Raw genomic sequence first — 16,536 nt, forward strand, 5'->3', positions numbered from 1 at the left:
GTTAAAGTAAATCAATACTGAATACAAAGAAACACCCTTCTGCACAAGGGACAATTAATTGGCTCTGTGATTGCTTAACAATGACATTCCATGGCCTTTCCAACAATAATCATTTGTGTTAATGTGGCAGCATGTGCAGACAGAAAGCCAGGTCTTCCTGAAATAACACCTGCCAGGATAATAGGGTTGTAATAGAGATCAGATCAGTTCTCTCTTCCATCTATCTCTGCTTGTCTTTTCTCTGCTGTCCATAACTTGTAAGAAATGTCTTCTTTTTCTCCTTTTCCCTTAATGTTTTTTACTGTGATTAGCCCTGATATTTTATTCTTTAATTGTCTGCCTTGATTCTTGGATAAAAACTCTCTATTAATTTAATTTTTAACCTGTTTAGACTCTTAAAAATGATTGAGAACAACACACACACAAAGCGCTTTGTTGGTTTGGTGGATTATCTGTTGTTACTTCAGATATTAGAAAATAAAATAACAGAAATTTTAAGTGTACTTTTGATTTGTTTTGAAATAATACCACATGTTAACATAAGTAACATAGTTTTTGGAAAATAATTATATTTTAAAAGAAAAATAGAAAAGTTGCATTGTTTTACTTTTTGCAAATCTCTGTAATGTTTTACTTCATAAACAGCTTGGAATCTCATAGCTGCTCCTGGATTTCATCTATTGTGATCTCAGACATCTTGTAGTCCCTGGAGAACACCACTGTACACTCATGAGAAAACAAGAGTGAAAAGGCTTAACAACATCCGGGTAGCATTATGAAAATAAGTAATTTGCAAATCTCTTCAAAGAGTCTTGGGCACTCCTAAGCAAATCCACACCATATTTCAGAACCACTGGCCTAAACAATTTTGTCTCAATAGTCAAAGGATCAAGTTATATATATTAAAGTATAATTCTATAGATTAGACTCAAAAATTTCAACTCCAGAAAATAGACTCATCTACATCCATAAGAAGCATGAGGACTCAGAAGAAAGAGATGGTGCTCCAATTTCTTCAGTATTCTCTAAGGTCATTTTTACCACCAACAAAAGTACATGATCAGCTGTATTAGCTGTTTATACATTTTGGATATTAACCCCTTATCAGTCATATTATTTGCAAATATTTTATCTATTCTGTGGGTTGTCTTTTCCTCTGGTCAATAGTTGTATTTGCTGTGCAAAAGTCTTTAAGTTTAATTAGGTCCTATTTGTTTATTTTTGTTTTTATTTCCTTTTCCTTAGGAGAGGGATCCAAAAAAATATTGCTACAATTTAGTGGTCTAAGTTTTCTTCCAGGAATTCTATGGTTTCAGGTTTTACATTTAGATCTTTAATCCATTTCAAGTTTATTTATTTTTTTGTATATAGTGTGAGGAAGTGTTCTAATCTTCTTCTTTTACATGTAGCTGTTCAATTAAAAACTGGGCAGACGCCTGATTAGATACTTTTCCAAAGAAGACATGCAGATGGATAACAGGCACAGGAAAAGATGCTCAACATTGCTAATCATTAGAGAAATAAAAATCAAAACCACAATGAGATATCATCAAACATTTGTCAGAATAATTATCATGGAAAAATCTACAAATAATGAATGTTGAAGAGGATGTGGAGAAAAGGGAACCATTGTACACTGTTGGATGGAATGTAAATTGGCGCAACCACTATGGAGAACAATATGGAGGTTCCTCAAAAAACTAAAAATAGAACTACCATATGAGGCAGAAATTCTACTCCTGGGTATTTATCTGATGAAAATAAAAACACTAATTCAAAAAGACACATGCACCCCAATGTTTATTGCAGCATTATTTACAATAGCCAAGATATGGAAGCAACTTAATTGTCCATCAACAGATGAATGGATAAAAAAGGTGTGGTACCCTATATACAATGGAATATTACTCAGCCATAAAAAGAATGAAATTGAGTTATTTGTAGAGATGTGGATGGGCCTAGAAAATATTAAGCTTAGTGAAATACATCAGACAGAGAAAGATAAATACTCTGTTATTACTTATATGTGGAATCTGAAGCATATGACATATAAATGTATATAACAAAATAGAAACAGAGTCACAGATATAGAGAACAGACTAGTGGTTACCAATGAGGAGAAGGAAGGGGGGAGGGGTAAGATATGAGTATGGGATTAAAAGTACAAACTATTACATATAAAATAAATAAGCAACACTGATATATTGTACAGCACAGGTAAATATAGCCATTGTTTTGTAATAATTTAAAAGAAGTATAATCTATAAAATGTTGACTCACTATATTGTACACCTGAAACTAATAGAATATTGCAAATAAACTATACTTCAGTAAAAAAAGTACAAGTTCAGCTACCTATTTTACAATGATGTAAACAGAATATATGAATTAACTGGTAAATAAGTAATAGCCACCTCTAATTGTTGGATGTTAGAAACAAGCTCCCAAGCACTCTAAAAATAGCAGCTTATTGTCAAGAAAGTTAACATTTTTAAAGATGAAGAATCTAAGAATCAGAGACTCTTACTGAAGGTGATATAGCTAACAAATGGCAGACCTGAGACTTGAACTTCAGATCTGCCTGACTCCAAACCTTACCTTACATTCAGGGAAGACCTATCTACCATTTTGTTTCACTACAGATCTGCCTGATGCTTCTAAAATAATAATAATGGCATAATTAATGAAAATTCACTTTGTGTAATACACATAAACAAATCAGCGTCTTAAAAAAAGAAATGTAACTAAACTGCATTTACACTCACAAACTGTCAAAAGAAGCTGACCGTTTTTTTCCTTAGAATATAGGTTTCCACATAAAATGGTAGAAAAACTGTAATCACAGTAAAAGTGGTAAAAAAGTGGTAAAAAAAAAAAACCAAGAAACTTCCAGATTTTGGCTTCAGATCCTCCCCTTCTTTTCCGTCAGGTTTTAAGGAAATGGCATCTTTACAACCAGTTGGTGTTTTGCCCAGGCCTTATAAGCCTGGAACTTGTGTAAAATTCCATTGAATTTCATATCTGGAACTAGAAATTGAATGTTTAATCAGACATATGGACAAGTATTAGGGAAACATTAATACAACTCAGGTAATAGTATGTATTTTTAGAAAGTCTAATTCTTGAAGTGTGATAACTGAAAAATTCACAATACGTACCTTTAACTTTTGCAAATAAACTGGAAAAGATAAATATGTTCTTTTTTTCATTTTATCTTGAATTTCTTTTTCTATTTCATATGACTTTATTACTGTAAGCATATTACATTATTTCATAACTTTATAATTTCTTTGAGAAGGTCCTAAAATTTATCATATACATTTTATGATTATAGCTTTTTAAAAATCTCTAAGTAAAATTCAAAAGAAGAAAAACATGTTTAGAAAATTGTATAATGTAAAGCAAAATACTTCTTTGGTAGCATTATTGCATTTATTCAATATATTATTCTCCAATATGCTCACGTTTAATGACTTCGTAGTTTATTTTGAGTAATCATCTTTATAATATGTAACGTTAAGTGTACATAGACTAACTTTATTAATATTTTATTAATATTTATCACTGTTTATAAGATTTGTTTGTCTTCTGGTCCCCCATACCCCCCCACATACATACTTTACCTTATTTCATCACCACTGATATTGAAACAGATATGTGTTCCCATGTCTGCTTTATTTTTTCTCCAAAAATAGTTTTTTTAAGAAAAATAGTGAAAGTAGTTAAATTGCAGAAGTGTTCTGTAGCTTCATATGTAAAGATAGTGACTCATCGTTTATCTTTGTTTTTGAGAATCCCTTTGTTTTGAGATTCAAAGCTTGCTTGAAAAGAAATAATTACATATATTAGCCAATTTTTTTAAGTGTTCTAGACTTTATGGTCAAAAATGTTGAAATATAAATTCCTTTATGAATTCAATTTTAGTGAATTAAGTTTCTATATTTACTACTTACAACATTTTATTTTGCTTTCTTAATCAGTTAAATACAATCCTATAGCAAAAAAAATGATACTTTGAAACATAAAAAATTTAAGAACAGAGTGATTTAAATCCACATGAGTTGCAAGAATTGAAATGATACCCTAATATGAAATATTGGTCTGGGCAACTGCTATTTATAATGAAAAATAAAATTAGGTACCATTTGCAGGATTACTATTGAGTAAATCATTATTAATATCTTGTGTAACACATTATTAGATAAAGCAGTTAATCTGTAAATCACCCTTGGAAAAAAGTATGGTTTACACTAGGTCCAGGATGATTGGAGAATACAAGCCAAAGACCTAGTAGAGGGGGGACCCTGCAATCAGAGTTCAGGTCATCCTGGATCATTCCAGCATTTATACCCCTCCATTTTTAGAGGAATGAGGAATAGTTTCCTGTGACTATGATGACTAAGTCCATATTTACTTTTGTTATAGCACTTGTGAAAAGAATGTGCTCAGGAAAATTGAATACACAAAATATTTTTCCACTGAATCATTACTTGATCTTAAACAGCAGCCTTAGTGCATAATATTAAAGAACAATTTTACTGCAATAGGTTTCTGAAACAATAAATTTAACTATATAAGGATTACAAGAGGGAAGTTATCTTAAAATATATTGACTGTCCAAATAATGTTTATGAGTCAATGTTAATATCATACAAATTAGACTTCAAGATAAAAAAAGCAATTATTTGGAATAAAGAATTTTATTGCCTGATGCCCACTTATCAGGAGGGTATAAAAATCCTGAATTTTTATAAATTTAACAATATGGTTCCAAAATATACTTGTTACTACATTATGACACAGTAAACATATAAACATGTAAATAATACTACATTTTATGAGCATGTATATGCCTATAAGTATAAATATGTCTAAACATTGAAATTTACTGAAGGAAAAGAGTGTAGAATTTACTGAAAACATTAAACTTGATCTAGGTCATGAAACTTAGATCTGGCTGTAAATTTCTAAAGAAGAAGTAGGAAGGAAATTCTCATTTATTAATGCCTACAACATGCTAGGTAATTAATTTAATCACTAATATTTATTCCAGGCTTTCTCACTGATAAAAGTATCCAAAGTGCTATTTATGGATGAGTTGCAAGAATCTTCAAAACAATTTTTATCATAATTTTACTGATAAGAAAACTGATATTCAGCTAGGATTAAATGATGTGTGTTTCATACAATTATCACAGCAGATCTTCAGAATCAGTATTATTGATCAGAGAGTTCAAGCAAATTCACCAACTATGCCTGGTAAGTAGTGGAAAATAAATTTATTTCAGACTTTATTCATTTCAAGAACTTGTGCTTTCTCCATCATGTTGTGCTGCGTGTATAAGCAATTCAGCTTAAGTAAAAGTGAGCATGATGTGTGAGGTCTAGTAAGAATCATCTGTGGTAGAAGTCACCTTTCCTAGGGGGAGATTTAAGTAACTTTATAATTATGAATAAGAAATAAAAGATATTGAGACCAGTCGAATTTTTGTGTATGTACTTTCAAGTTTTATTTTATTTTTAAAAACTTAATTTTTTTGTCTTAAAGCTATGAAACTCCATAATAAAATTAAAATTTAATCAGGGAGATAAAATAATAATCCTCCATCATAGAGTATATTTAACCCCAAACTGTAATTAATTTATGTGTGACTTAGTCCCCAAACAAGTTCCAAAGGCAGTGATTCTCAAATGTTTAGTTTTAGGACCCCTCTACACTCTTAAAACTTCAGAATCTCAAAGGGGTTTTGTTTACACAGAATGAAATTGTTATAAAGTTACATATATATTCCACATTAGACATTAAATGAAACATTTTGAAAATATTTACTAATAATTACTTAAAATAAGAAAGTAAATATATTTACTTATTTAAATATGTTTTACTTATATCAATGTAATATGTTTTTATAAGATAACTTTATTTCCAGAACAATCAAAAATATAGTAATAAGAACGTCATTGTTTTACATTTTGATGAAATTCTTTAACATTTGGCTTAATGATGTAACATTTGCTGTTACAATCAGATATCATGCAACCTCTGGAAAACTCCACTGTACATTTTTGAGGGTATCAAGGTAAAAAATGACAAATAACATTTAGTATCATTATAAAAATCATTTGACCTCAACCTCCTGAAAAGATGCTGGGGATTGGCTCACTGATTGGCTCACTGAATTTTCTTGAAGAGAGAAAAATCCAGTCAGAATCAGGGAGGCTTCTGGAGACAGACTGCCTGGGTTCAAATCCTGATCTATCAAGTTACCAGTTGTGTGACCTTGGGCGTGGTACATAACTCTGCTTCTGTTTCCTCACCTGTAATAAAAGCACAGTAATAGCAATAGTTTTCTCTCTCGTGGTTGGCATACTGTATGGGTATTTTAGTAAACACTTAAAATAGTGCTTGACAAAGAGCACTCTACGGAGTTTGATAAATAAATGAAAAAAATCTAAAGCAGGGATGGGTCAGGTCACTGGCTTCTCAGTGGGAACCAGGCAATATGATGCTCATATCTAAATGTTTAGCTTGGTGAAATTTCATAGTAAAGAACTACTTCCAAAAGAAGTTTTGACATTCAATATTTAAAGAAAATTATTAATTTTTAAAATACTGTTGTTCTATTAATTATTTTTCATCAAACTCTTACTCAGGTGCATGAAAACTGGTAAACTTTTGTTCTTAAACAATTGAAACAAAACAAAACACAGAAACATACTTCTAGTCCTTGAGAAACACAGCCGCCTAATGCTCTGATAGACCTCAAAAAAAAAATAGGGACAAGATCATCATTAGAATAGCTAATGTGAATGATATTAGATATGTCCAGATGATATGTGATACATTGGAAATGGATGTTCTGGAAATGTTTTCAGACCCAATTCATCCTTTAGGCCATGTCTTATGTTTAAAAAAAATAAGTGGATTCACCAGTCCACTTACGTGAATACATCTTCATTCATTTGAATTGAGGAACACTGCTAATGGAAATGGATTTGCATGAGATTTTGGTATACTAAGTCACTTTGAATTTCAAAAATTTCCTGACAAATGTTCAAATTTTTAGGAAATTTTCTAGCAAAAAAGAAATACAAAGTAAAAGATGAGATTTGGCAAGAGCAACTGGATTTCCTTAGCACTGATAAAAATATATGTTAATAAAACTTCCTACTTGAAGTTTTCTCATGCCCATTGCCCCGCCCCCCACCCTGCCCTGAGTCTGTCTGCCCTCAGTTGAAAGTACCTTTTAGCACTTTTGTATTCTTATAGTACTTTGTCTTACAAATTTTTGTGTGGCACTTATTTTCTGCCTTGTAATACCGTGGTTTTAAATTTTATTTTAATTTTATTGGAGTGTAGTTGATTTACAATGTTGTGCTAGTTTCAGATGTACAACAAGGTGATTCAGTTATACATATATATATAAATGTAAAAATGACATATCTTCTATCACAAAGACTGGTGTAGATGCAGAACAAGCATTCCCTGCAGGCCTCAGACAGGACTATGCACAAACTGGACACCTAATCTCTTTGCAACAAGTGAATTAAAACCCTTAGTTTAAAAATAACTTCTGCAAAGCTCCTGAAAATAACATTTGAGCAATAGTCATCATACTGTTCTCTAAGGAACATTTTGTTGGGTAGAGAGGGAAAAAAATCTTTCAGATAAATGTATTTTTCTCAGTTTTGATGTGATTTTTCTGTACCTTTTGGACCTTCACTATATTGTACATAATGGAAAATAGACTTCATAATGGATAATAAATTTATTATCCTCATTTTATTTTATGTGTATGGGATCATGTGGCTTTAATTAAATGTATGATCATAAAAAGATTCAATGAGATTTTCTTTTTTTCAGAACATTTTTCTTACAGAAAACTAAGTCCTATTTTAAAATATAAACTCACAAAAAGAAGGATTTTATAGATCAGCAATAAGATTTGGTTTTTGTTATAAAAATATTAGGTAATAATCTAATACATGCAAATTACTATACCTAACATATAAAAGAAACATACAAGTAAAAGGTTATACATTATTGAAATTGTTTGAAAATATCCTGCTTATATTTTGTTGCAATACTTAAATACCAATCATCTCAATGCAAAATAGCTTTGCATTATAATTAGAAAAAAAGTAATTTTAAAATGCATACATTGATACGCAGCATATACACAACATTCTGTTCTCTAAACTTGTTTTTTACCCCTCCCCCCAGCAACAGCTGTGATTTTAGTGATAATATTTTAATTAACCAAAATGAAACTGACATATTGAACTCTGAGTTCAGATGCAAAGTGTCCTGGCAACTAGCAACAGAGTGTGTGTTTAGTGTGTGTTGAGGTTGGTTAAAACAAAAACTCACTGAGAAGGAAAAAAGATAGTAAATCCTCTTAAAAAGGTAAAGTTTGAAAGCTTGAACTATGTTTTTCCTTCTGCCTGAACTTGATGATAAAAAAATAGGCTGAACATTTCTGTTTCACTCTAGTTAGCATAAGTACTCATAATGATATAGCCCATGTGTTTCTTGCTTTCCTTGTCAGAAGCAATACTGCTACATGCAGATTTACTATAAATCATAACATTATTATTTTTTAATTTTTGTTGAAGTACACTTTATATGCCTAGCTGATTATTAAAAAGAATCATTGTCTTGTTCATACATGATTGATATGTATCACTATAAAATGCATAAAAAAGAAGTTGTCATATCCTTTCCCGGCTTAACACTGTGAATAAATTCTTCAATTGATAAGAAATGAAAGGAATATGTTCAAAAATATTTCTCATTTTAGTGAAACTTTCAATGATTGTTCCCAAAGCAATTTTAAATAAAACATAACATCTTGCATTTTAACAGAAACGTGATTGGTTGTTTAATGAGTCCCTCAAGAATATGACTCTGAAAATATAACATTTGTAATATAAGTATCATGATACTTTTATTTTTATGTTAACTTCTGCTGTAATAAGCTAAACAATATTGTATATTGTTCGTATTCTATTCCTCTAAGCAATAATGTCTTTTATTCTGTAGAATTACTCTCTATGCTATTTTTTCTATGTATTTTTCCTATATATGTATGAATACATAACATAGTTGGAGACATATTAATTTCAAATAGTGGCCAATCAAAACATGCCATTTTTTCTCCTAAGAATTATCTGATACTAAAAAAGCTGTATTACATATTAGTATTTTATATGTGTGTATATCCATATGTACATATAATTACAGCTATGACATTTATCTTCAGGTAAGCATCATACAATTTTGTCCTATAAAAATACTATTTTGTAATATTATTACAAAAAACAATAATGGTCAAATAATGCTTATATTGATAGAGTAATTTTCTTCTCTGTACATATTTAAAATTTAATTTTGTATTTCCAAACTCCCTATAAGGCAGGAACAGTAAATTATTAGTCCTCATAAAAGATATAATATCCTAAGAAGAAATATTTAAGTGAAATATTCCAAAATGATCTAATTAATTAATGGCAGAGACAAAAATGTACCTCCCGACTTCTAAGTCCAAGCTTTGTGAATCCATCATATAATTCTTCCTGGTATACACCAAATTTATTACCAGAAATGTCATATCTGAAGAAAATATAAATTATTTTTTCAACAAAAAAGAAAACGTAAATATGTGAAAATTTAAATAAACAGTACATTAAAGTGTTGAATGAAACTACCTGTGATATGAAAAAACAGCCAATAGTTTTTGTGTCTCTTTTTAATCTCATTGTTAATTATTGGACAAATACAATTATAACAACAAAGAGTTAATACTTTTCTCACTGACAGCAATAAGCACCAATAAGCAATAAGCATCAGAAAACAATGCAATAATATCTTCAAAATCTGAAGACCAAAGAAACAAACCAAATAAAGACCCAACCATCTAAATTTTATGTTCAACTAAACTACAATTCAAGAGTACGTGTGAAATAAGGAATTGGTGGAAGGTAGTGGCAGGACAGCAAGACTAACAAAACCAAAAATATACAATGACTTTTACCATAGTGACATATGTAACTATTTAGGAATCCATAAATATAAGCATATAGGGAAAAAACATAGCTTCAAGCCCACAGGATATTAGAATCTGTATGAGAGAAAAGGATGGAAACAAAGGGCATCTGACAAATCTGAGAAGAGGGGAACCAACAAATTGCCAACAAATACATTCTAGAAATTGTGTCAGGGAAAGTGATGAGTCAAGAGGAGTGAAAGTGGGAGGGAATTTTGCACTCCTGTTCATGGATTCATGGTAAGTACTGAAAAGGTGAATGCTGAGTCTGTAAATTCTTTAAACTAATAAACCAAAACATCCACCCAGGACAAAACCTCACAGCAAGGAAACACTGCTAAGAGTTGAAACCAAAGAGATGAAAGAGCTATAGCACTATGAAGTCTGAAAAACTGTCCTCATACCTCACCATCTTAGAATTTCAGGAACACATTTTCCAATAAAATCTAGAAATGAAAACATGCCAGGAAGAAGTGCCCACAAACAGTTTGAAGCTTAACCTGATATTTGCAAAAAAGATGAAAGACATTAGGAAACTGAAGTGAGAGTAAAGAATTAAGTATTAAAAATTATGTGTGATAATAGTATTATATTTTCAATTCTTCTCTTTTAAAGATACTAAAAATTATGGATGATCGATATTGACCATGTGTTAATAATCGGTGAGGCTAAGTGATAGGTAAATATGGGTTCATTATAGTCTTGTTTACTTTTATATATGTTTGAAGTTTTTCAAAATGAGAAACAAATATGTGTGAAATTTAGAAAAAAATTAGATAAAAATACAAATAAAACATAAAAAAATTTCACTAGGGGTGCTAAAATATTGAAAAACTTTCTGAAATAAAAGCAGTATATTCCTGTAAACATTTTACCTGAAATAAAAATTGATATGAAGTTCCTTAAATAGGAAAAACTCCTAGTGGTTGAACACAATAAGAAACCAAAACATGGAAGCCAAAATTAAGAATAAATTAATTTTCACACCATTTCATTTACCAATATGGAAAAGCACATATTTTTAAAATATAATATGCTTTTACTTATGCTTTATCCAGATGGAAGTGTTTGGCTTAATATATCATTTAAAGTCCTGTATGATCAGGGCTTGTTAAATTACAGCCAACTGTGATAAGATTATTTCCTAGAGATGTTTTGTGTATTGATTTAATATAAAAGCTCTCTAAGCCTCCTTTCAGAAGTATATGAGTCAGTAGGCCCTTAGTAAAGTAAAGAATAGAAGAAAAGGAACAAAACATCAAGACTGTCACTACCAAATTTCTGAGTCAGTGTCACACCAGGAATTCATAGTGTTTTCTGTAAAAGCAACAATAAAAAAAATTCCAATATATTAAAAAAAAAACTTTGTATAGAATTGTACATTAATCCCTCACAATTTGAGTTATCTACATTTTGACTTGTGGTATCAGATTGCCTAACTGAGTGCTAGATCATGACTTTTGAGTCAGGTAGTAAAAGTCAAATATTTTTCCTTCCAAATCTCAGTTTTCTCTCTCTTTTTTTTTTTTTAGCTTCCAACATCTTTTATTTTTTCCTAGAACCTGGATACAATAACTCTAGCAGGGCAGTGCTCAATACTACTTAGTCTTCACATTTTAGGTTAATTACTTGAATATTGTAAATGTGAATGCACTTTCCCATAACTGGGAACTTAAGTTTGATGTAACTCATTTACTCAATACTTATGTAACCATAATTTTAAACCAAAATTTTATATGCAACATGAGCTTTCATATTATAGAATTTGACCTTCTTACAAACTAGCTTACGTAACAGTTACTTTGCTTATCTGTCCTGTGTCGTACCAACGCGTTTCTATGACGTACTTCAACAGGTGAATTCTCCTTACACAAGGGTAAGAAACCTGAAGCTCCAACCCATAAATATAAAATTCATTTTTTCAGCAGACTTAATACCAGAAATAGATTATGGACAACTCTTACCTAAGTAGTTAGTACTATAGGAAGTTACAGTGTTGACCAAAAGAAAACACAGGTTTCTCATTAAACTTTTTTAATGGGTCTCAAATTCTGTGACAGATTTTTGGTCAAGTTGTTTCCATTAAAAAGTACTGATTTTAAAAACTAATAACTTAAAACTGCCACACACAAAACAAATGGTCCACAACACATTCTCCTTTCCTTCTGAAGGTTTTACGATGCATTGTTATTATTAACCAGTCTTTTGCTATTAAACTTAAATGGCCAATTGAGACAAAGAGTTCTGAGAACGTTCTTCCACCACTGATTAAGACTGGGGTGGCAGGTATTGGGGATAATATTCATTTAGCCCTCTGAGCTTTCTGGGCAGACTTGGTGACCTTGCCAGCTCCAGCTACCTTCTTGTCCACTGCTTTGATGACACCCACAGCAACCGTCTGTCTCATGTCACGAACAGCAAAGCGGCCCAGAGGAGGATAGTCAGAGAAGCTCTCAACACACATGGGTTTGCCAGGAACCATATCAACGATGGCTGCATCACTAGATTTCAAGAATTTGGGGCCATCTTCCAGCTTTTTCCCAGAACGACGATCAATCTTCTCCTTCAGCTCAGCAAACTTGCAGGCAATGTGACCTGTGTGACAATCCAGCACAGGTGCATAGCCAGCACTGATTTGGCCTGGATGGTTCAAGATAATCACCTGAGCTGTGAAGCCAGCTGCTTCCATCGGTGGGTCATTTTTGCTGTCACCAGCTACATTGCCACGATGAACATCTTTGACAGACACGTTCTTGACATTGAAGCCCACATTGTCCCCAGGAAGGGCTTCACTCAAAGCTTCATGGTGCATTTCAACAGACTGCACTTCAGTCGTCACATTGACTGGAGCAAAGGTGACCACCATGCCAGGTTTGAGAACACCAGTCTCCACTCGACCCACAGGGACAGTGCCAATACCACCAATTTTGTAGACGTCCTGAAGGGGCAAATGCAAGGGTTTGTCAGTTGGGCGAGTTGGTGGCAGGATGCAATCCAGAGCTTCAAGCAGTGTGGTTCCACTGGCATTGCCATCTTTACGGGTGACTTTCCATCCCTTGAACCACGGCATGTTAGCACTTGGTTCCAGCATGTTGTCACCATTCCAGCCAGAAATTGGCACAAATGCTACCGTGTCGGGGTTGTAGCCAATTTTCTTAATGTAGGTGCTGACTTCCTTTACAATTTCCTCGTATCTCTTCTGGCTGTATGGTGGCTCGGTGGAATCCATTTTGTTAACTCCAACAATTAGTTGTTTCACACCCAGAGTGTAGGCCAGAAGGGCATGCTCACGGGTCTGCCCATTCTTGGAAATACCTGCTTCAAATTCACCAACACCAGCAGCAACAATCAGGACAGCACAGTCAGCCTGGGATGTGCCTGTAATCATGTTTTTGATGAAGTCTCTGTGTCCTGGGGCATCAATGATGGTTACATAGTACTTGCTGGTCTCGAATTTCCATAGGGATATATCAATGGTGATACCACGCTCACGTTCAGCTTTCAGTTTGTCCAAGACCCAGGCATACTTAAAGGAGCCCTTCCCCATCTCAGCAGCCTCCTTCTCGAACTTTTCAATGGTTCTCTTGTCGATCCCACCACATTTGTAGATCAGATGGCCAGTAGTGGTGGACTTCCCCGAATCTACGTGTCCAATGACAACGATGTTGATGTGCGTCTTCTCCTTTCCCATTTTTGCTTAGGTTTAGTGGTGGTTTTCACGACACCTGTATCCTGGTGGCAAACCCGTTGCGAAAAAGCCAGTTTTCTCTTTCTTAAAATGAAGATAAGAATATAAGCAACTTCATGGAAGATTTCATGTCATAAAGTATGCAAAACATTTACTACAGTGTCTGTATATTAAAAGAATGCAAAAAGAATTTAGCTATGGTCATTAATTAGATGTCTTATACCAGTTTCCAAAATAGAAGAAATACATAGACAAATTGAGGAAAACCAAAGAGGAAAAAACACTCAAATAAATTTAAATTCTGTCCAATAATTTAATTTTCTCTGGATTAGAGAAATGCCACTCATTTTATTTTAGTGGCAAGTCTTTAACAGAAAAGCAAGGGAGATTTGAATTTAAATGCATATTTCCATTTATCAGTGGCTCCATTATGGTGCTTTTTCATTCATAATGGTAAAAAGGATTTGTCAACATTAATATAGAGTGCAGAGAAAAACAAGAGTTAAGGCATATAAGAATTGGATAGTGCCTCTGTATTTTAAAAGTATTTTTTAGTGTAAAATATTTCTGTGATTCTTGGGTAATAGGATTCTTATTTTCCTTATTCATGAGAACAAATATCAGATGCAATAAACTCATTTTAAACTAAGAGCATTGTATTAATTATAAAAGCAGCTACATGTTTCAAAAAACTAGTTAATACAGCATTTGTGAATTGGCATTAATTGAGACAGTATTTGATTCAAACAGGAATTCATAGTTCCATCTTAGAAGTCTAAATGACACTATGGTTTTAAATATAGGTGTTTTTATAAAAACTTTTAGAAATGGAGGTGATTCCTTTTCATTATAAATAAACTGATCTCCAAATGAGCAATAGTGAACACCCACATTCATTTACTCTTTCTCTTGGGACAACATCTGAACTAATATTTTAGTGCTTTTATGAGAAATAAACTCATTTTAGGACTATTTAATAACTCATCTTAAATTCCCATAAGATTAACAGCTGATCTTTCAGCAGAAATACTGCAAGCCAGAAGGGAGTGGCAGGACATATTTCAAGTGATGAAAGGGAAAAACATACAGCCAAGATTATTCTACCCAGCAAGAATCGCATTCAGATTCAATGGAGAAATTAAAACCTTTACAGACAAGCAAAAGTTAAGAGAATTCAGCATGACCAAACCAGCTTTACAACAAATGCCAAAGGAACTTCTCTAGGCAGGAAACACAACAGAAGGAAAAGACCTACAAAAACAAACCCAAAACAGTAAAGAAAATGATAATAGGAACATACATATCAATAATTACTTTAAATGTAAATGGATTAAATGCTCAACAAAAAGACATAGACTGGCTGAATGGATACAAAAACAAGACCCATATATACGCTGTCTACAAGAAACCAACTTCAGACCTAGGAACACATACAGACTGAAAGTGAGGGGATAGAAAAAGATATCCCATGAAAATGAAAATCAGAAGAAAGCTGGAGTAGCAATTCTCATATCAGAAAAAATAGACTTTAAAATAAAGACTATTACAAGAGACAAAGAAGGCACTACATAATGATCAATCCAATAAGAAGATATAACAATTGTAAATGTTTATGCACCCAACATAGGACCACCTCAGTACACGAGGCAAATGCTAACAGCTATAAAAGTGGAAATCAATGGTAACACAATAATAGTATGGGACTTTAACACCCTACTTTTGCCATGGACAGATCATCCAAAATGAAAATAAATAAGGAAACACAAGCTTTAAATGACACATTAGACAAATGGATTTAATTGATATTTATAGGACATTCCATCGAAAGACAACAGAATGCACTTTGTTCTCAAGTGCTCATGGAACACCCTCCATATAGATCATATCTTGGGTCACAAATCAATCCTTGGTAAATTTAAGAAAACTGAAATCATTCCAAGTATCTTTTCAGACAACAAAGCTAAGAGATATATATAAAGGCTAAGAGATAGATATAAATTACAGGAAAATAAACTGTAAAAAATACAAACACATGGAAGCTAAACAGTACGCTACTAAATAACCAAGAGATCACTGAAGAAATTAAAGAGGAAATCAAAAAATACCTAGAAACAAATGACAATGAAAACATGATGACCCAAAACCTATGGGAGGCAGAAAAAGCAGTTCTAAGAGGGAAGTTTATAGCAATAAAATCCTACTTCAAGAAACAAGGAAAATCTCAAATAAACAACCTAACCTTACACCTAAAGCAATTAGAGGAAGAACAAAAAAAAAAAAACCCAAAGTTAGCAGAAGGAAAGAAAGCATAAAGATCAGATGAGAAATAAATGAAAAGAAATGAAGGAAATGATAGCAAAGATCAATAAAACTAAAAGCTGGTTCTTTGAGAAGATAAAAAAAATTGATAAACCACTAGCCAGACTCACTAAGAAAAGAAGAGAGAAGACACAAATGAACAGAATTAGAAATGAAAAAGGAGAAGTAACGACTGACACTGCAGAAATACAAAGGATCATGAAGGATTACTACAAGCAACACTATGCCAATAAAATGGACAACGTGGAAAAAATGGACAAATTCTTAGAAAGGTATAATCTTCCAAGACTGAACCAGGAAGAAATAGAAAATATAAACAGACCAATCACAAGCACTGAAATTGAAACTGTGATTAAAAGTCTTCCAACAAACAAAAGCCCAGGACAAGATGGCTTCACAGGTGAATTCTATCAAACATTTAGAGAAGAGCTAACACCTATCCTTCTCAAACTCTTCCAAAATATAGCAAAGGGAGGAACACTC

At 32.4% G+C, this 16,536-nt stretch overlaps 1 pseudogene; it reads right to left on the minus strand.

Moving 5' to 3' along the window:
- Positions 1-12,063: 12,063 nt before the first annotated feature.
- On the minus strand, positions 12,064-13,798 carry LOC115857300 (elongation factor 1-alpha 1 pseudogene; annotated as a pseudogene).
- Between the last annotated feature and the right edge of the window lie 2,738 nt (positions 13,799-16,536).

This window comes from Globicephala melas, chromosome 4 (genome assembly GCF_963455315.2).
Source record: "Globicephala melas chromosome 4, mGloMel1.2, whole genome shotgun sequence".
Taxonomy (NCBI): Eukaryota; Metazoa; Chordata; class Mammalia; order Artiodactyla; family Delphinidae; genus Globicephala; species Globicephala melas.